General features: G+C 45.8%; 1 protein-coding gene across 3 annotated transcripts in view; it reads right to left on the bottom strand.

The window, feature by feature from the left end:
- The window catches only part of Ackr2 (atypical chemokine receptor 2), a 69,347-nt gene extending 47,757 nt beyond the window's left edge, over nt 1-21,590 (bottom strand). For all 3 annotated transcript variants that reach the window (XM_052725086.1, XM_052725118.1, XM_052725134.1), the window contains exons 1-2: nt 21,259-21,590; nt 18,109-18,169 (exon numbers count right to left, since the gene is read on the bottom strand). The gene's annotated coding sequence lies outside the window, so the exon portion shown is untranslated. The remainder of the gene's footprint in view (nt 1-18,108; nt 18,170-21,258) is intronic.
- Nucleotides 21,591-21,666: the final 76 nt, after the last annotated feature.

The following is a 21,666-nucleotide window of genomic DNA, read 5'->3' as shown; positions in this document are numbered from 1 at the left end:
GTTACAAACTGTATGGCCGTGGCAGGCTTCTTGCTAACTGTTCTTACAGCTTAAATTAGTCCATTTCCATTAATCTATACCTTGCCACATGGCTCGTGGCTTACCGGCATCTTCACATGCTGTTTCTCATCATGGCGGTGGGCAGTGTCTCTCTGACTCAGCCTTTCACTTCCCAGCTTTATTCTCCTCCTTGTCCCGCCTATACTTCCTGCCTAGCCAATGGCCAATCAGTGTTTTATTTATTGACCAATCAGCAACATATTTGACATATAGAACATCCCACAGCACTAGACATTACAATAGAACTTGTAGTCATATTAAATATGTTTTCAAGATTGAGCAGATATATTTTAGATAGATAGGTCATCTTCAAACCCTTCAGAGATCTACAGAATATGGCATTTAAAATGTTTTAATAACTTAGGAAATTTTTCTTTTTTGACTATGAGACATGTAGGCTCCTGGCAGTACCAATCTACTTCGGAGAAAATATGGGCATTGAAGAAACTGCACATGGAGTTAACTTTCATTGTGGCAAAAGTTAGCCACTGGACAACAAAGTATCCTCGAATCAACTGCTGACAAAATGGACAGACAGGACACGAAACAAAGGACTGATTCTTGCCAAAACAAGTGTGATTATGGCTTTATCAAAAGGCATCTTCTGAGGCCAGGACAATATCACATCATCCCTGAAGTGGCCTTCGTAATTCGGAAAAGGTACGGTGCCCTTTTCTTCAAAGGCAGCTGAACAGGCAGTGGGCCGATGGCTTCTGATGTGCAATGGAACAGCAGCTGAAACAGTTATTCTTGAAGAGTAACTAAGCTCACACCTCTCAATAGTAGACTGGCATTTAATAGAAGGATATGGAGAAGAACGGGATGCTGAGATGAAGCCACACACACACACACACACACACACACACACACACACACACACACACACACACATAGCCAAGAAGAATGGACAGCTGAATTCAAAAAACATCAACAATTTCCAGAATTTAAAATCCTGAATCATGGCATGACACTAGTGGAATTCAGGTGTTTCTGGTACATGGACTGTTCTCACCCAATGTGAGGTCGAACTGTTGACCTTGTGTACATCGGCTGAAGATGGAATGCCCCAACGCTGTGGAGAAACCTTGGGTGACTGTCCAGGCAGCTGGCTGTTTCTGTCAACTCACATTTTTTTTGGAAGTTGCTTGCATGCACTTCCTGTTTTTATTTTTGTTAGGTAATATTATTTCCTTCTTGGGTCTCAGAGGGAGTTGAAGATTAGTTAGTTATAGCTGAAGATTAGTTAGTTATAGTTGAAGATTAGTTAGGATAGAAAGTGAATTAGGTACATTTTGGACTTACCAAAATAAGATAGATAATGGAATTATTTTCTCTGAATTTGTGAAATACAAATGGACTAGACGTTGTTTAGGTATCTATTGCTTGTATATACGGTATATAGTTATTGTACTTTTGTATATAGTTTTTCTCATGTTAGTTATAACTTTTTTCCTTTTTTCTTTTTATTAAAATAGAAAAGGGGAAATATGGTGATATTTTATTTGTACTGAAATGTGATTTTATTTGTATGTTAATAATAAAGTTGCTTGGGGGTCAGAGCTAATAGCAAGCCATAGCAGAAGTCTGGCAGTGGTGGTGCACGCCTTTACCCTAGGAAGTGGAAATAGAATAGTTATGGATGGACAGGGGTTGGGGGAAGGCTGGAATGGGAAGATCAAATGAGGAGTGGAGGAGAATATGGGGAGGGACAGCTAAAACTAAGGCCATTTGAGGGTTTATATGGGAATCTAATACAGTAGAAGCTTCCCAAAATTTATATATATATATATATATATATATATATATATATATATATATATATATATATATGAAAGTAGTCTAAATAGAATCACCAAGTAACAGGGGAGATGGAGCCTTGACCGCCATCTCTCATCACCAAATGAAGTTTCCAGTACCAAGAACGGGGTACATCTAATTTAGTTGTTGGCCAAAGGGGCCCCACAGGAACCCCCAAACAACCCAGGCTAATGCCAAGGCTGTTCGTAGCTCTCCATAAGCTGATGGCAAGATCCTATTGCTGGAGACAACACCTACACAAGTCTGAACAAGAAGAAATTGAGCTGGTGCTACCTAGAGCCTTCCCCCCTACTGACTAGTGTTCATGATACTGGAAGGTGCTCTGCAGGCTACCGAGGGGGAAAGGTGAACACCAACCCAATAACAAACCCTTTGATCTACAGTGGCGCTCTGCCTGCAGGAAGCACGGGAGCAATAACAACGCGAAGCGTGTGGGAGTAACCAACCAAGATCTGACTGGATCTGAGACCCACTCCGTGAGACAGAACCCATCCTTGGCACTGCTCAGGTGGCCAAGAACCTGAGACTAGATAGGCCAGGGACCTAGGGGAAAACCAAATACTACTGTTCTGCTAAATGAATGTAGCAATGAAAGGACTCCTAACTATATTCCGCTGTACTCATAGATCAGTGTCTTGCTCAGTCATCATCAGAGACTTCCTCCTGCAGCAGATGGGAACAAATACAGAGAAACAGAGCTGCACCATGCAGAGAGTAAAAGGACTTAGAAAAGTCAGTCCTAAATGGGGTGTCTCTATCAAATTCCTCCCCTCGGGGCTCAGGGAAGCCTGCAAAATAGGAAGTGGAACGAGTGTAAGAGCCAGAGGGGATGGAGGACACCAAGGAAACAAGACCCTGGAAACTCGGCATAACCAACGCACATATGAACTCACAGAGACTGTGGCGGCATGCACAGGTCTGCACAGGTCTCAGCACTGAGAGGGGAATCCCTAACCCAGATGCTGTCTCCAATTGGTAACTACTCACAAGTGAAAAATTAGTTTTCTTCAACGAGTCTCACTGTGGATACACAAACCACTCTTAAAGGCAGGCCCCAGACCCAACAATAAATGGGAAACACAAAATGAACTCAATAACATTTTGAGGGATTCTTTGTCTTTTTCTTTTTTAAATCTCACAGGTCCTTGTTTATTGTTTATACATTAGGGTTTCTGGTTTTGTGATTTTGGGGACTTCTGTGTGTGCAAATGTGTGTTTCTCTATGTGTTTCTTATACTTTTTCTTAGACTCTTTTTCTTCTATGTGTTTTTGTCCTATTATTACTATTATTATTATTATCATTATTGATGCCTGTTTGTATTCTAATGAGAGTGAGAAAGAAAGGCTGTGGATTTGGGTGAGTCAAGAAATGAGCAGATCTGGGAGGAGCTGGGGGAGGGGAACTACAATCCAGATTATATTATATATAAAAAAATCTATTTTCATCTTTAAAAATGTAAGTCTAAATTGTTTAGATATTTTAAATCTTAGTTAAAAGCTGTCATTCTATTGGACCAAATATGTCCCCATGACAAATATATAAAACATCAAACATGCAAAGTCCCTTCTCTATACATTCAAAGACACAATACTAACAAGTTTCTTTTCTTAGGCATTAGCTAATGATTATCTTTTTTCATGGCTAAAACATTTCCAGAAATTATGGTCCACACTGTCAGGGTCATTTCAGAAAAACCACAGATTTTGAACCAGTTTGGGTACATTAACCCAACATTAAACAGAATAAGAAACAAAACAGTCAAAATTATATGACTTTAGAGAGGCTGAAGTTCCCTTGCTCACCAGGCAGGAGCACCCACAGAATGTCTATCTGGCCCCAGGGAAAACAGAGTACCTTGATTTTTGAAGAGTCTGCAAAGAGGGGCCAGGGGTGGCGCACGCCTTTAATCCCAGCATTCAGGAGGCAGAGGCAGGCAGATCTCTGTGAGTGCGAGGCCAGCCTGGTCTACGGATCGAGTTCCAGGACACAGGCTCCAAAGCTACACAGAGAAACTCTGTCTCAAAAAAAAAAAAAAAAAGGCTACAAAGGGTATTTGGAAACAGATGCTGGAAACCCAAATATAAAAGCAAGTTCTGATATTTGTTTAATAGAATGTTAGTGTCCTTGAAAGGAGCCACAGTGTCTGTGAGTTCAAAGCACCAATGTTGTTTTGCTTTAACTTTTAGGTGCTGGAAGCAAACTCCAGGCCTTGTGCATGCTAAGCAAGCTCTCTGCCACGGAACTACATCCCTGGCCCAGAACTGAGACCTGAGACAGCATTATGGAGGCTGACTTTCCCCCAAGAACACAGCCATTGAGGACAAACCCTACTCTCAACTTCTCCTGCCTCCAGTGGTCCCCAGGGCACTCTGCCATGGAGGGAGAATGTCTTCAGAGTCCCCATGTTCTGTGCTGTGTCCCTTCTGCCTCTTAATCAGCAAGATTAGGAATAAAGGAAAGAAACCTGTGGGGCAGATGCAGAGGCCGGTGGTCAGGAGGCTTTTCTCCTGGACACAGCTGTGGTCAGGAGGCTTTTCTGCTGGACACAGCTGTGGTCAGGAGGCTTTTCTGCTGGACACAGCTGTGAAATCCTCATGCTGAAGCAAAGCCATTCCCCTCCTCGGGCTTCAGGATCCCCTTGTGTAAAACTAAAGTCACTTCAACCCTAGGGCCTTGTGGCTAGTACTGATTGACAACTTGACAGGTTCTAGAACCACCTAGATGAAACCTCTGGGCCTATCTTCAAGGGAGTTCCCTGGACTGGATAAAAACAAAAACAAACGGGTCAACAGTGCTCAGCTTCTCTGCCTCCTGGACACTGCCTTTCTCTCCTGCAGCCTTGCCTTCCCTGACATGATGGACTGGCTACCCCCAAACTAGGAGCTAAAAAAACCTTCCTTTCTTGAGCTGCTCCTTGTCAGGCATTTTGTTATAGCAACAGGAAAAGCACGAACGAACAGAAGAGAGAAAGCTGGTGCAGTGGGGACCTGAGGAGGGAAAGGCAACAGAATGGGACACAGAAGCACAGCTCTCACTCGGCCTCCAAGTTGGCACAGGTGACCATGGTTCACACTGGTCCAGCCCATAATACCCATAATAATGGCTGACCTCTCCCCTGAGCTCCTTGGGAAGAGAATTTCTGAGAACTTATAGGTAATTACCTTAGTCATGAGTTCAACAAGGGCTATTGTCTGAAGTACAGAAAGTTACATGGATAATCTATTTGCACCCAGTGAGCTAATCTGTTTTGAAAGCTGACACACCCATGTGAACATGAGCAATTTTCCTGTGCCTTGATTCTTCCAAAGTCCAGCTCTGCCACTACCTGGACACTACACCTGGATAAATGTATGCCCTACTTGCTCAGTGGCCCTCTCACTGACTCTCCTGTCTCCCCTTCTCTCCACCCAAAGCTCACCCATTCTTCTAGCCCACTCAAGTCCCTCCCATTCCTGGAGATCTGATCTAATGTTCTGACTCCTGATCTCAAGTGGCATGACACTCTCCAGGAGCATTCCAGCCTCAGCTGGCTGTCATGTGACCATGGCGATCATCGTAAAGGCCCACTTGTGTCAACCAGCATTACAGACTCTAAGGGCCATTATCCATATTACCTCCTCTTTGTTGTGTGTGTACCACTAACCATGCATGAATTGTGCTTCATAATAAAATTCATCTTCAGGGTTACTGAGAACAGCTGATATTTTCAACACACTGTATACCTAATAAGAAACTTCCAGGAATCCCTCAGGTAGCCCAGGCATAATCAGTCTTTGTCCTGAGTTAGAGATCTAGTTTCAAGTTAGCATGTGGGATTTGTTCACCTCCCTGTATCTCCTGCCTCCAACACGCGGAGCACCTGCATAACCTGTTTCTAGATCTACGAGAACGGAAGTCTCAGAAACACTTCCTTTTGCCAGGAGGGGTAGCACATACCTGCAATCCCAGCATTTGGGAGGCTGAGGTACGAGAATCTTGAGTTTGAGGCCAACCTGGGCTACAGGGCAATACCTTGCCTCAAAAGGAAAAGGAGACCTAGGAGGGGAATGAGGAAAGAGAGGACGAGGAGGTGACAGTTCTATTTGCTTTTCCCAAAAGCAGTCTTTAGGGCCTACTTGGCCTGACATTCTTTATCTGAAATGCAGATGTAATGTCAGCATCCTCTGACCTACACCTCACTGGACTCGAGTTCAGGACTGGAGTGCTTTCCTGTCCCTGTTTACTGGATACATATTCTCTCCAGCAAATATTTTCTTTTATGAGGAAGATATGGGTATATAGTGGCCAATAGGCAATTCACCTTTCCCTCACTGCCCAAGCTTGGCAAACAGCTGTCAAGTTCTAATGGGGGGTTCTGGGGCCTCTTTTTGTGGAGGAGAGTGCACAAGCAGAGGTCCATGACAGCAATGACTGATGCGTGGGAATCAGGAATCCTGGAGCTGCTTCCAATCTCACAGATCTGTGAATTCCCTCCCCTGCCCTGGGGAGGAGGGACGCAGGAGACAAGCCCCCACTTCCACTTGTCAGATCAAACCTTGAGGGTTTCCTGGGCAGACACCTTGTCTTCTTAACTAAACTGTAGATTCCATAGCACCTACAGGTTCCTGGCCTCTGTTCCTGTCTCCACGATATTGAGGCCACAACTCAATAGTCTCTTCCATCTGTCAGCACAGCCTCTCTGACTCTTCCCCTCTAAGATGGTGGGATCTTGGGAAACTGAGGTCACATGGGATACAAACAGAAGGCTCAAAGTCACCTCAGATAACACAGAGTGCTAGAGAAATGGGTGCCTCTAAATTGAGGAGCTCAGTGGTGATGGCCTGTGGTTCCCAGAGAATACTATCCAGGACTGTTGGTCAACACCTTAGCATTAGTGGACTTTCTCTAAGCAACAGCCCAGTTTCTGGAGAACCAACAAGCTACAGAGCACATTGACTCAGTCCCCCTGCCATGGGATTTCCCTCTCATCAGCTACACCTTGCAAGGCAGCAGGCTAAGGTTACCAGCTCATTTGAACTTGCTGTTGTTTTGATACCCAAAATTCTTAAAACTCTCTCCTTGTCACCATGAAGCAGGGTAGAAGGACCTGGAGTGTGATCTGCTCTGGTCAGGCAGAAAACCTCTCTTTTCTAGTCTTCCCTGGGCAGCAGGTTCCTCTCCCTAGCAAAGGCATCAGCACAGGGAGAGTCACTCAGGGCCACCAATTTGGGTGAAGTATCTGTTTGCATAATCCACTTTTCTCCTAGAGCTGTAAAAGTAATTGCTCATTCATCTCTGGCAAAGGAGACCATTACTGCGATTTGGATCTAATTTAAATGTCAGCTCCATTTATGAGTCCTCAATTCATTAAGTTGTCAAGACAAACAGATGGTGCCTCTAATCGGGAGTGAGGGTAGAATGGCTTGGAGAGCATGGAGATCAGTCAATAAAAACCTATTTGCACTGCCATCGAGTGTGGTGCTCCCTCCTAGAAGAGGCACCTCACCCAGAGAATTAGCAGACCATAAACAGACCTGAAATCCTTGTTGAGAGAGAGAGGGAAAAGTTGGCATTCTAGGCAGACTGTGGTTATGAAGGGAGCCGACAAATGATGGGGGGTCAGGAGGGTTCAAAGCCCACTGCAGCTGGGCCGGGTGGCACACACCTATAATCACAGCACTTCGGAGGCTGAGGTAGAAGGCCTGCTAGTTCTAGGTCAGTCTGGACTTGAGTGAGACGTCTCAAAGGGAGAAAGGAGAAGTCCTGCTGTAGCTGCAGTAGGTGACAATGCAGCCAGTGTCACTGCATGCAGCTGCTCCCCTCTGCAAAGACAGCCTGGAGTCAGTGCCCTGGTTCCAGGACTGGTGGAAGCTTCTGTGTGCAGGACACCAGCAGGCCTTGCAGTGACTGACAGAAACATGGTACAGAGTAGTTCTTAGTCCTGGGTGCTTGTAAGGCAACACTCACTCACTCATAACTACAATCCAACGCCGAGTGTCAGTCCTGGGGCAGGTCCCAGCCAGGGACCCCAGGAGCAAAACTGCTCCATTCCTTCCTTTGGGAAAGGCTGTCTTCCTGAAGGACACAGAGAGCTCTGCTTCCAGAGATCAAGGCTCTTTGCACAGCAGTCTCACACATGTGCAAATGCAGATTATAAAAATAAGCCATTCTGGCCAGGTGATGGTGGCGCACGCCTTTAATCCCAGCACTTGGGAGGCAGAGGCAGGTGGATCTCTGTGAGTTCAAGGCCAGCCTGGTCTACAAAGTGAGTTCTGGGACAAGCTCCAAAAGCTACAGAGAGAAACCCTGTCTCGAGAAAAAAAAAAAAAAACCATTCTTTTCAGTTATGTCCATTAAGTCACAAGCTTTATCATCTAAAATGTCAACATATAACACATCTACAGCTGAATATTGAAAAAGAAAACTCTGCCTACTTGCTGTCTACTGGGAAAAATAATGACAAAATATATGTGTGTGGTGTAAAATTATAAACAGTTTTACAGTACTGAGTGTTGAATGTAAAACTTTGTGAATCGCTGGCCAAGTGCTCTATAGCTGAGCTATATCCCCAGCCCACCCTCCCAGCTATATTTTAGTTTTAAAGGCGTTGTTATTAGTGTGTATATGTGTGCATATGTAATGTGAGTGGGTACACATTCCAAGGCACACATGTGAAGGTCACGGGACAACTCCCACCTCTACATTGGTTCAGGGATCTAAGTCAGTTAGCTAGGTCTCCATGGTCTCACTGGCACACTTTTTTAAATTTTGGAATAGAGTCTCAGTGCCCAAGAAGGCCTTGAACTTGTCGTTTCCCTGACTCAACCTCCCAAAAAGGCAATAAACTGCACCACCAAACCCAAAGGAAAATCAGATGACATAAATGTGCACGTGCTGTTAGCCCCAAATTTAAACGTTTGCAAAGCAAGTAAAGGAAGCTAGAGAATTTCAGCTTGAAAAATATACTGCATTCCCCTCTCCTGCCCACCCTGCCACTGCTGACCCCAGGGAACTGAGAGTGCAATCTGTGTGATACCGGCCAGTAAGTACACAAGTCAGGAGGCTGAGGCAGGAGGATCACAGATGCAAACCCTGCTGAAATTAGCATGAGGTTAAGACCAGCCCCGCTACTTAGCAAGACCCTGCTAACCAGGGTCCAAAACACAATGAAAAATAAAGGGGCTTTGAGGCATGAACCCCAAACCCATTTTTTTAAGTGACGAACTCCGTTTATTTAAAAATGCCATTGTTAAAGCTATTCATGTCATGCCTAAAATTGCCTTTGCTTATCAGTTCTGCTTAAGTGCTTTCCTGTGCAAAGGATGTTTGGCATCATTGCTCACATAAAGTACATGGCTGAGCCAGTCTGGTCAGAACACAGTCCTATGGAAGTAGAGGCAATCTCATTTCTGGCACAGATGATTCTCTAAATAAATTTTAATATATTTTATCTTTGTGTGTATATGTGTGCCTAGGTGTGGGTATATCCTCTATGTGAGTGAAGTGCTTGAGGATCCCAAGAACGGGGCCAAATTTCCTGGGGCCGTAGTTAAAGAAACTGTGAGTCACCAAACATGGGTGGCTGTGAAACAGACTCAGATCCTCTGCATGAGCAGTATGCACCCTTAACCTCTGAGCCATCTTTCCAGGCTCCGATTCCTACATCTTAAAGGTTTGAATCCTCTGCTCAGATGTCACTGGCTGGATGTAGAGAAAGGAGAGAGTGCATCCGGGATTTGTCTGGGTTTCATGTCTGGTACAGGATGGATAGCCGTTCTGCCAGCTGAGTCCCAGAAATTAGGGGAAGCAGGCTTTGGGAAGAGGAGCAGGAAGAGCACAGGGAAGAAGGGGGCAAAGACGGTTAGATCAGTCTAGAGGGAGTCTGTGGGAGACCAAGGTGGAGATGTCAACACAGAGTTGGATAGACAGTCCTGGAATTAGAGCAAGAAGTACAGCGGAGAGGAGAAAATAAGCGTATAGACAGAGGAAAAAGCTGTCAGTATCCACAACACCACTCCTAGAGGAGGAGGAAGAGTGCATCACATCCCGCAGTGCAGCCATGGTTCGGGCTGAGAATGTATACCCTGTGACAGCAATTAAGAGAAAAAGGCCGTAACAGAGGGTACTGGGGAAAAGACATCAACAAATGTTTCATGAAGTCCATGTGTTGGGGGAGTTCAGGCTATGCCTGAGAGACTGAAGGACATCCACTGAATGATATCTTTCAGTATTATAGGTTCAGCAGTGTGAGCATAGAAAGCAGGCTAGGTGAAGTTGGTGAGAAGCCCTGTCTCAAAAAAAAAAAAAAAAAAAAAAAAAAAAAAAAAAAAAAAAAAAAAAAAAAAAAAAACCAAAAACCCACCACTGGCTGCTCTTCAGGAGGACCGGAGTGTGACTCCCAGCACCCACCCCATGTAACTCACATCTGACCACAACTCCAGCTCCAGGGGATCTGACATCTCTGGTCTCCTCAGGCACCTGCACTCATGTGCACGCACACAAGCACACACACACACACACACACACACACACACACACACACACACACGGTGGGGGGGGGGGGGGGGGGAGAGAGAGTCATGAACATAATTAAAAATAAAATAATCTTTAAGAACTTATATTCCATCCTGAGCTGGTTATCTTCATTGTCAACTTGACTGGATTTAAAGTCATCTAGGAAATTAATGCGGCACGCTCTAGGTGTGTCTGGGGGAGCACTTCCAGAGGGGATCAACTGATGTGAATGGCACCACCCCAAAAGCTGGAGTCTGGAAGGAATAAATGAGAAAGGAGAAAGCCAGCAGAGTGTGGGCACTCACCTTTTCCCTGCCTTCTGGTGTTCTGTGGCATAGAGAGCTCCAATGCTTGCTGTTGCCATGAACTCTGATAGGCAAACCCTCTGAAACTGTGAGCCAAAATAAACCCTCCTTCCTGAACAGGAATCTGTCAAGCATTTTTCTGTCACAGTGACACAAAAGTAATTGATACACATGCCGAGCTCTGCTCTTGGTGTCTTATATTAAGGTCACTTAGGTCACATTATTCAATCTTAAGAGGTGCTCATTTAAAAAAAATAGCGTGTGTGTGTGTGTGTGTGTGTATGTGTGTGTGTGTGTGTGTGTGTGTATGTGTGTGTGTGTGTGAGAGAGAGAGAGAGAGAGAGAGACAGAGAGAGACAGAGAGAGACAGAGAACACTGACCCATGTAAGCAGGTGTGAAGCCCAGAGCCTAATGTCAGGATGCCCTCGTCAATTGTGCTCTACCTTATTGAGACTGGGCCTCTCACTCAACCTGGACTCAAAGTCTCAGCTAGACTGGCTGGGCCTGCCAGTCTCCATCCTCTCCATGAAGTTGGGGCTGCGCACATGCTACTGTGTTCAGCCTTTTCACTTGGGGGCTGGAGACCTGAGCTCAGGTCCTCAGGCCAGCACAACAAGCCCCCACTGAGCCATCTCTCCAGCCACTGATGGATCAGTGCGCTGTTGATGAAAATTTCAAGTTCCAAGAAGGTAAGCAACCTCTTCGAGGTCATACTCCCACCAGGAGTCCTAGTGGTCCTCAAACACCTGTCTTTTGACATCATAAACAGCAGCAATCCTGAGCCCCAAATGACCCCAAACTCCACATTTTTTTCTCACTGGTACTTATTAGGTGTTCTACTGTCTTGAACAATAACAAACTGTACTAAATGCATCAGTAAATAAATCAATTCAAGACTAAAATATTTAAAGAATAATATTTTTGTTCATGGTTACATAAGCACAAAAATCCTTTTGCCCTTTCGGCTACTAATGGAAACATTTTTTACATGGTTGACTGAAAGCAGGGGTATAAAAATAAGAGATTGTGTAAACTAGAGATAAACTCTACCTTTTCTTCACTTCTCTTGTAGTATGCCAAACTACTTATGAGCATCCTGTATTTACGGTTTTTATGCACATCTTGAGTACTTAATACTGTGTTTGTACGTTAGCTAGGTAGGACCTAAAGAATATACACACATAATGAAGTGGGGGAGGGGTAGAAATGTCACGATGATTGTTTATACAGCACTTATGGTATACCAGACTGCATTAAGATTTTGCTGTCATTTACCACTTACTCTGAGAGATCTGTTGGGAGCATCTTATCACAGATAACAAAAGAGGTATGTATGTTTCTCCTAATCATTTAGCTCAAAAGCAGCAAAGCAAACTCCGTCTGTGCACCTTGTACGGTTGGACAATCTCTCACACAAGGCTGGACAGATCCAGGCTGACATGTCTTTTCCAGTCCATTTTACTACTCTGCCAAGAACTGCAAATGTTCTCTGTTCTTGTCAACACCCTGCTTGGACACTTTAACATTCAAGAGAAAATACTATCCATTTTAGGAGGTGGGCCAGGGTCTCAAGTAGCCCAGAGTGCCATTCCTTAAACTTGCTGTGTAGTCAAGAGTGACTTTGAACTCCTGATCCTGCTGTCTCTACCTCTTGAGTGCTGGGATTAGAGCTGTGCACAACCACACCCAGTTTATGCCATGCTGGAGACTGAACCCAGGACTTTGGGCATGCTAGCCAAGCAGTCAACAAACGGAACCACCTTCTCAGTCCCCCTGATGTTTTTCAGAAAGGGTCCCACTAGTCCAGAATGGCCTCAAAACTTGCCATGTGGTTTGGGGTGGCTTTAAAGTCCAACTCCACAGTACAAGGATTGTAGGCATGCACCACCTCACTCAACTCTGTCCAAGCTCTTTAATAATAAATCTAAAGCAAAGTCCTCCCGACTGTGATTCAAGCCTTCTCTCCATGACTGGGACTCTGTTTTTATTACAGTAGTTTCCCTTTCCCACTCACAGGCTCCAAGACAGAGCTACATTCCCATGGTTCCCACCATTCTCTGCCCAGTCTGCTCTGTAAGAAATATCCTCTCGATCTCTGCATTCCAATCATCCAGGCCCCTCCTAAGATCTGGCCCTCCAGAGTCTTTGCTGAGTCTGAGAACATTCAGGATGGTATGGCCATAGAGCATGTGACCTTTAACAATGCTCCCTGCACTGTGACAGCTACTAAAATTCCACCCAAGCATGCACTTCCTCTGCTGTATCTACAGACCCATCCTTCAACCCACTCTAATTAACTTAGCTCTAGGAAGGGACCAAGTCCTCAAGTTTAGAGTCTAGTACTCTTCTCCTGAGCTGTCTGTATGTCTGCATACTCAATCACTGGTGATGGTCAGGAGCAGTTTTCTCAAAAGGTCTGACACACACTTAAAACAAAAATAACTACTTTTAAAGGATGGTAAAAAGAACAAGACAATGAAACTTTAAGCCTAAATGAACAACTGAGCTCAGAAGCCTCTTTCCCTAGGACCACATCTAAGTAGCTGCTGGGCACATGAACAATGGGGGGCTCTCTGAAGAAGGGACAAGAGCAAGGCTGCCAGGTGCCTCTGTGCTACCTGTGCTACATGTCGGTGAGATGAAATCACTCACAGGAGCCTGTGAAATGAGAAGGGGGTAAAGGTGTTTATAACCATGCCTGATCACCCAAGTTCCATCCCCAGAACCCACATGGTGGAAGTCACAGGTTGTCCCTGACCTACACACACACACACACACACACACACACACACACACACACACACACACACACACACACACAAATACATGAATGTAAGTTTTTAAAATGCAATTTCTTTTTTGTTAACATTTATTTATTACATATACAGTGTTTTTCCTGCATGTATTCCTGCAGGCCAGAAGAGGGCACCAGGTCTCATTACAGATGGTTGTGAGCCACCATGTGGTTGCTGGAAATTGAACTCAGGACCTCTGTAGGAATAGCCAGTGCTCCTATCCTCTGAGCCATCTCTCCAGCCCAAAATGCAATTTCTTACAGTAAGGCAAGTGGGATGATGTACCTTCTGTATTTCTTCTCTATGACATCTGTCTTATGATAGGTGTCTGCCACTGTTGTAACATGGTATGGAGTCAAGTGCAGCAGAGCAACCCTACAGAGTCTCCTGGGTGCTGGGTGCTTGCTGGGCATGGGCCAGGCCTGGATTCCATCTCTGACACTGCAGGGGAAGCCCAAACCTTCTGAACCAGGCTACTTCTCAGATGCTCGCCACCACCATTCATAGGCTAGCAGGAGTGCCATTACTACACCACTGTGTAACAGGGCCTCACATAGACTGGCACAGACAGAAGCTGTCCCGGTCATCTCAGCAGGCCTCAGGGGCCCGGAACAAGGGTGGGGTTATCCATGAGACCATGCAAATATCACCACCTCACTGTGGAACAAATTCCACATTCTGCTCCAGTCAGCTTAAAACAGTGAGGTCTAAATGTTGCGGGAAAGAGTAAAAGCATATCAGACTGGAGTGACAAGTTCCTGCACTTGGACCACAGTGGACCCCACAGGAGAACTAGTCATTCAATGCTGCCACTCTAACAGCCCTGTTTAAACAGACCAGAACTGGGCTTGGTGGTGCATGTCTGCAGTCTCAAAGCTTGGGAGGTTGAGGCTAGGGGATTGTCCAAAATTCAAGGATGGGGTGGGCTATATAAGCTGGCTTGGGATACAGAGCAGTCTCAAAGGGGAAAAAAGGATGAAGAGAAAACAAACAAAAAACAAGGCACTGTTGTGGCTGCTGCACTTGGGGCAGCCTTTGTTGGTTTTGCTTTCATTGTTCATGCCTTGTTCCAATAATCCTGGTGCTTAAGTAACAGGAATTATAAAGTTTTATTTTGATTGCATCTAACATTTACTGCAAACTAGAGTTTGAACCAAAAGAATCCTGGAAACTACCAGTCCTTTCTACCAAAGGTTTATACCACATAGATCTGAGCACATGACCTTGAGCTGGTTCTAGAGAGGGCTCATTTAATTACTTAAGAGTCTTCCCGTGTATCATCTAAACAGGACATTTAAATTCTCAAAAATAGTATTCCCATAAAAAGAAAGGAAATGGACTAGGTAGTGTTAAGGCCTTTAAAAATAACTAACACAATCTAGCTCTTTATAAAAAATGTAGAATGCATTCTTGGAAACCCTTCTTTTTTTTAATTCATATACTTTATTATAATATAATTATAATGATATACAGCCTTTGACCTCCTCCACATGTGCACTGTGGCATGTTTTCTCAAACATAAACAAAACAAAATAAGAAAATAAGAAAGAATGTGTTTTCATGGCTTGACGGTTCATTTCTTGTTAGTGCCTAACAGTGCTTCAGTGTATGAATATATCACAGTGCTATGTTAGGGTCTGAATGTTTGTGCCTACCCTGACCTTAGATAATTGATTGGCTTGATCTGTTTGGGAGGCATCCAGGCAGTGGGACCAGATCCTGTGCTCATTGCATGAGTTGGCTGTTTGAAACCTGGGGCCTATGCAGGATTGCTTGGCTCAGCCTGGGAGGAGGGGACTAGAGCTACCTGGACTGAGTCTACCAGGTTGACCTCAGTCTGTGGGGAAGGCTTTGCCCTGGAGGAGATGGGAATGGAGGGGGGGGGGGGGGCTGGGGGGAAGGTGAGGGGGACGGGAGGGGGGAGAACAAGGGAATCCGTGGCTGATATGTAGAACTGAATGGTATTGCAAAATAAAAAAAAAAATTGGAAACCCTTCTTAATATTTATATTTTGTCTCACTATACAATCCTTATAAAGTGTTGAATACAGGGAGGAAAACTGTATCCAGTTCATGATTTTTTTAAGGGACTGCCATACCAAAATGCAGTCTTAATGTGTATGGACGTTTCGTCTGCATGTATTTCTGTGCACCTCATGTGTGCCTAGTGCCCAAGGAGGCAGGAAAAGGGCTTCAGATCTCTGGAACTGGAGTTGTAGACAGCGAGAGCTGCCATGTGGATGCTGAGAACCAAACCCAGATCCTCTGGAAGAGCAGCCCTTAACCACTAAGCCATCTCTCCAGCCCCATAAAACGCAGCCTCATGAGAGGGCACCAACAAGGCCTGGGCTGTGGCTCACTGTGCTGCACCACCCTCAAGGAGAGGACAGGGCAGTGACATGCCTGGGCCTTCTTTTAAGAGGGAGGATATGAAGCCGGTTTACCAACTAGGTCTTTTTAATAACAGCAAACTTTGTTTCAAAGTGATTTTCTCTTTCCTTCCTTCCTTCCTTCCTTCCTTCCTTCCTTCCTTCCTTCCTCCCTCCCTCCCTCCCTCCCTCCCTCCCTCCCTCCCTCCCTTTTCTCTATGTGTGTGGGTACACAGGCCTCCCTCCATGTGTGTGGGTACACAGGCCTCTCTCCATGTGTGTGTGTGGGTACACAGGCCTCTCTCCATGTGTGTGTGGGTACACAGACCTCCCTCCATGTATATGGGTACACAGGCCTCCCCTCCGTGTGTGTGTGTGGGTACACAGGCTTCCCTCCATGTGTGTGGGTACACAAGCCTCTCTCCGTGTGTGTGTGTGTGGGTACACAGACCTCCCTCCATGTGTGTGTGTGTGGGTACACAGGCCTCTCTCCATGTGTGTGTGGGTACACAGGCCTCTCTCCATGTGTGTGGGTACACAGGCCTCCCTCCATGTGTGTGGGTACACAGACCTCCCTCCATGTGTGTGTGGGTACACAGACCTCCCTCCATGTGTGTGTGGGTACACAGACCTCCCTCCATGTGTGTGTGAGTACACAGAACTCCCTCCATATGTGTGGGTACACAGACCTCCCTCCATATGTGTGGGTACACAGGCCTCCCTCCATGTGTGTGGGTACACAGGCCTCTCTCCATGTGTGTGTGGGTACACAGGCCTCCCTCCATGTGTGTGGGGGTACACAGGCCTCTCTCCATGTGTGTGGGTACACAGGCCTCCCTCCATGTGTGTGGGTACACAGGCCTCCCTCCATGTGTGTGGGTACACAGGCCTCCCTCCATGTGTGTGGGTACACAGACCTCCCTCCATGTGTGTGGGTACACAGACCTCCCTCCATATGTGTGGGTACACAGACCTCCCTCCATATGTGTGGGTACACAGGCCTCCCTCCATGTGTGTGGGTACACAGGCCTCTCTCCATGTGTGTGTGGGTACACAGGCCTCCCTCCATGTGTGTGTGGGTACACAGGCCTCCCTCCATGTGTGTGTGGGTACACAGGCCTTAGTACAAGTGTGGAAGTCAGAAGACAATTTTTGGGAGTTCCGAGGACTGGACTCAGGTCATGAACCTGGTGACAAGCACTTTCGTGTTCTGAACCACTCACCATCCCTCAATTTGATTCTTAATTCAGCACTTTAATCAAGTACCAATAAACTTTTCTAAAAGCTACATTTATTTTGTAACCAAAAATATTTAAGATTATTTTGTTTGTGTGTTATCTGCATGTGTGTTCATCTTCCCTGGCCAAGGCCCTGGGCTCAATCCCCAGCACCACAACCAAGGATGGGTGTAGCTCAGAGAGGGCTCACCCTGGCCAAGGCCCTGGGTTCTATTCCCAGCACTGAAAGGCAAAAATAAAATAAAAATCAAGCCTTTTTTTTTTTTTTCACAAAATTCCAATCACTTCAAAGCGGGTCAGAAGAAGGCAAGCCCTGCCGGGCAGACTCTAATGGCAGCCCAACGAGGAAAAGTGAGAGGGGCAGGTGGGCATCTCCCCTCGGCTACACACTTCCTCAGATCACCTGTGTGATCTACTATCCCCAAAGCTCTTCCTAACTCTTAAGAGAACGAGTTCAAAATGTACAAAAATACAATTCTTTCTGTCTTAAAATTCACCTGCTGTCACAGCAAGTTCCCTAATGATAGAAAAAAAAATGTCTATTTACCATCTTGATCTCTGCTGTTACCTAGTTTTTACATTTTTGTTTATTTATTTTTATGTTGTAGGTGTTTTGCCTGCATGTATGTCTATGCACCACGTACGTAGTGCCCAAAGAGGGTGTCAGAGCTCCTGGAGCTGGAGTTACAGATGTTTGTGGACCATGTGTGCACGGGGAACAAAGTGGAGCCAGGTCCTCAACAAGAACCACAAGTATTCTTAACTGCTGAGCCATCTCTCCAGCCTCCCAGGGTTTGTTTGTGTAACATTTATTCATTTTGTGTGGAGAGGGGATATTACACACCTCAACATGTGTGTGGAAGTCAAGAACAACTCCCAGGATTTGGTCCACCATGGGGGCCCTGGGAATCAACTCAGGTCAGTCAGCTTGTCCAGCAAGTTGAGTCTCTCATTGGCCCCCACTTCCTAGGTTATAACTTTTACACCAGCCATCATGTGTATTAGTAATTGGTTGGTACATGTACTTACCACATAAGCTCCAAGGAGGACAAGGTCTGCCATGTGACATGAAATCTGGTACCCATGTCTCCTATAAGAAAAAAAAATGAGTGACAAGTCAAGCCTGGTGGCACACATCTGAACCCCAATAAGAACAAGGCTGAGACAGGAGCATTACAAGTTTGGGGCTAGCCTAGGCTACACAGTGAGATTTTTTTTTTTTAAGTGACATCTTTGAGAAGGTAAGCTCAGGACCATTCTTAGTATGTTGTTAACTTGGGACTTCCACCCAGGTCTGAATGAACCTGTGTTTCATTTTCTGGAAACTGACAAATTAGCTAAATTATTTTGAAGTGTACAAATCCCTGTCAAAAATGAATATGCTTTGGTCATTGCTAGTGTTAGCCTTTGTGTGTTCAGGACCAAATGACTTAATGACTTCAGGTTTATCTTCATATTGGTCAATGGAATTAATTTCAATATTGTGAGCAAGCTATGTCATAAACATAAACATCTTTGTATCTTTCCACAATTCTAGAACTTATTAAATAGCAATAAATCCATAAGCTATGTCCATTTTATTAGCTTCAAGGAACCAAGTAGTCTAAATTTCATTCGGAACATGACCACTGAACAATCGTTTTCTTTAATCCCATCCCAATCTTAATGACTAATATTACTAACTCTCAGATTACACATTTCATGCCACACAAGATTATATAGATTCTAGAACTACTAAGAAGAAGCAATGACCATCACAGGTTTCAGAGAGGCCCTGTTACAGGCAAAAGCAGAGAGCTGACATAGATCTAGTGTCACTACTAATGGCTAGGTATCAAGAAATCATCAAAGGGCTATTCAGGACACTAGGCTGCCTAGGTGCAGAGCTGGTTAAGGTACAGTGGATCTAGACAATACACAGTTCTGGTGAGCAAGTCAGGGAGGGTGATGTGCCGATCTGGAGCCCCAGAAACAGGATCCAGTGACGAATACAGAATGACCTAATGACAGGGCCATAAACGCCAGGCCAAGGTCCGCCTGCTTTTGAGCTAGGGTTTTACCATGGGGCCTTGCTGGCTTCAAACCTGCCATTCCCCCTCACACTCCTAAGTGCTGGGATTAGGTGTCACCACACCCAGCAACATCTCCTGTTATATGACTCAGGTGAGGAAGTTACATCATCCTTTGGTCTGGTGTGTTTGCTAAGCCCATGGGCCTGCTTTCTGATATGTTTTTGATATGCCCATGTGTTCTGATTTAATTTGATGGTGCTTTTTTTTCTTTGTAAATAAGTCCATGCCTTGTGGTTTGTGCTGCACAGATGGGGGATGTTCTTTGTGATAAACTCTGTGTTCAAGATCTGTTGGTTGTCTGCTCACCCAGGTAAGTTACCCTGCTTAACAAGTGCTCTTGAAGATGGAACAGTGTTAATGTATAAAATGGTAGCGCTCCAGGCAAGGCATAGCCTCAAGGCTACGTTTCTTTACCAAAGTGCAGTAACGCAGAGTAGGGCAAGCTTTCTCTACAGTTGGGTCGTTTACCATCCTTGATTCCTACTCAGCAAAACTGTGTTTAGGACGTCCATACAAAAAGCGTGTCTTCAAGGACAGAAAGCTGCCACATAGTCAAGGTATGGAAGATTTTATTTTTAAGATTCACTTTATTCGTATGAACGCTTTGCCTGCATGTATGTACGTGCATTGTATATACATGTCTGATGACTGTAGAGGTCAAAAGAGGGTGTTAGAGCCACTGGAACTGTATTTATGGATAGTTGTGAACCACCAGGTGGGTGCTGGGAACTGAACCTGGTCCTCTGCAAGAGTAACAAGTATTTTGTTTTTCGAGACAGGGTTTTGTGGTGGTAATATTGTGCACCCTAATAAATTTATCTGGGGTCAGAGAACAAACAGCCACTAGATACAAAGGCTAGAAAATGGTGGCACTTACACCTTTAATCCTAGCATTCCAGAGGTAGAAATCCCTCTGGATCTCTGTGAGTTCAAGGCCACATTGGAAACAGCCAGGCATGGTGACACACGCCTTTAACCCCAAGAAGTGAGTCTTTAATCCCAGGGAGTGATGGCAAAAACAGAAAGATATATAAGGGTAGAGACCAGAAACTAGAAGCATTTGGCTGGTTAAGCTTTCAGGCTTTTGAGCAGCAGTTCAGCTGAGATTCATTCTGGATGAGGACTCAAGCTTCCAGTCTGAGGAAACAGGACCAGCTGAGGAAATGGCGAGGTGAGGTAGCTGTGGCTTGTTCTGTCTCTCTGATCTTCCAGTGTACACCCCAATACCTGGCTCAGGTTTGTTTTATTAATAAGAACTTTTAAGATTCCTGCTACAGGGTTTCTCTGTGTAGCCCCGACTGTCCTAGAACTCACTCTGTAGACCAGGCTGGCCTCTGCCTCCCGAGTGCTGGGATTAAAGACACGGACCACCATGGCCAGGCATAACAAGTGTTCTTAACCACTGACCAAGGAATGGAGTTTTTAATCATACATAGCATGAAATGTTTCCTACATAAGACTTAACTCAAAAAATTTTTAACCTAAGTTAGATTCCCGGGACCCATGGTCAAAGGAGAGAACAGACTCCTTCAAGTTGTCTGGCGACCCTCACACATCTGTCATAGCATATGTGCCCTTCCCCGCAATAAGATGTAATAAAAATTGTAAATATTCAGCCAAGTTTGTTGTGTAGTTATTGGAGGGTGGCTCCTAAGATTAAGGAAGCTATCGAAACGTCAACCTTCAGGAAACTCAAGAAACTTATTGAGGGCCCAACAAGATGGTTCGTTGGTAAGGGCCACCAAATCCGACAATCGGAGTTGTGGCCAGGATCCATACAGTAAGAAGAGATGACTGGTGAAGGCTGTCCACTGACCTCGGCAAATGCTCCAATTAATAAATATAATAAAATCAGTTCAAAAATAAATGAAACACTGAGGTATGGGAAGCTCAGGAAGTTACAAGATTCACCAGGTTTCTCGCCCCAGTTTAAACAATCAGCAATCGAAGGGGAGTGGGGCCGGCGCAGCTAGGCGCCTCAAGCCAGGAGGGAGCTCCAGGGAGGCAGCTGTCCCGAGCCACGAGGGGATGGTCTGGGGCTGGTGCCCTATCGGGGGGGACAGACGTTTGTTCCTCTCCCAGAAGTCACTAAACGCTGAGCACCTACCAGTAGCCTACGTCTCTCAGCAGGCCGCCATGTTCTGTTACGCTAACGTGGGCACAGACGGTCCCACAGTCTGGCTGGCTGTGTCTGCCAGCCCTTCCACAGACATGCCCGCCCCGGGGTGAGGTCACAGCCCTCGGACCTCCACCAACCCCAGGGAGGGCTCCAAAGAGGACCCGACAGCGCATGCTCCAGCTCGGGAGCCCCAGCCGCCGGCCGCTCGGCTCGCCTTGGCCGGGCGGGCCTGCGCGTGCGCGGCGTGCCCGGGGCTCGGCGAGCAAGTTGTGAGCAATGGGAGGCAACTGGGGCGCGGAGCCAGCGGCCGCCCGGCGGCCCGGGGCCAACCCGGCCGCCCAAGCCTCACGTCCGACACGAAGAGCGTGGACACCGCGGGCCGAGGAGCCCCGGCGC

This window comes from Peromyscus californicus, unplaced genomic scaffold, assembly GCF_007827085.1.
Source record: "Peromyscus californicus insignis strain IS unplaced genomic scaffold, ASM782708v3 Scaffold_11__1_contigs__length_118956290, whole genome shotgun sequence".
Taxonomy (NCBI): Eukaryota; Metazoa; Chordata; class Mammalia; order Rodentia; family Cricetidae; genus Peromyscus; species Peromyscus californicus.
The sequence above is the reverse complement of the archived record's forward strand: the minus strand, read 5'-3'. Positions and strand labels throughout refer to the sequence as shown.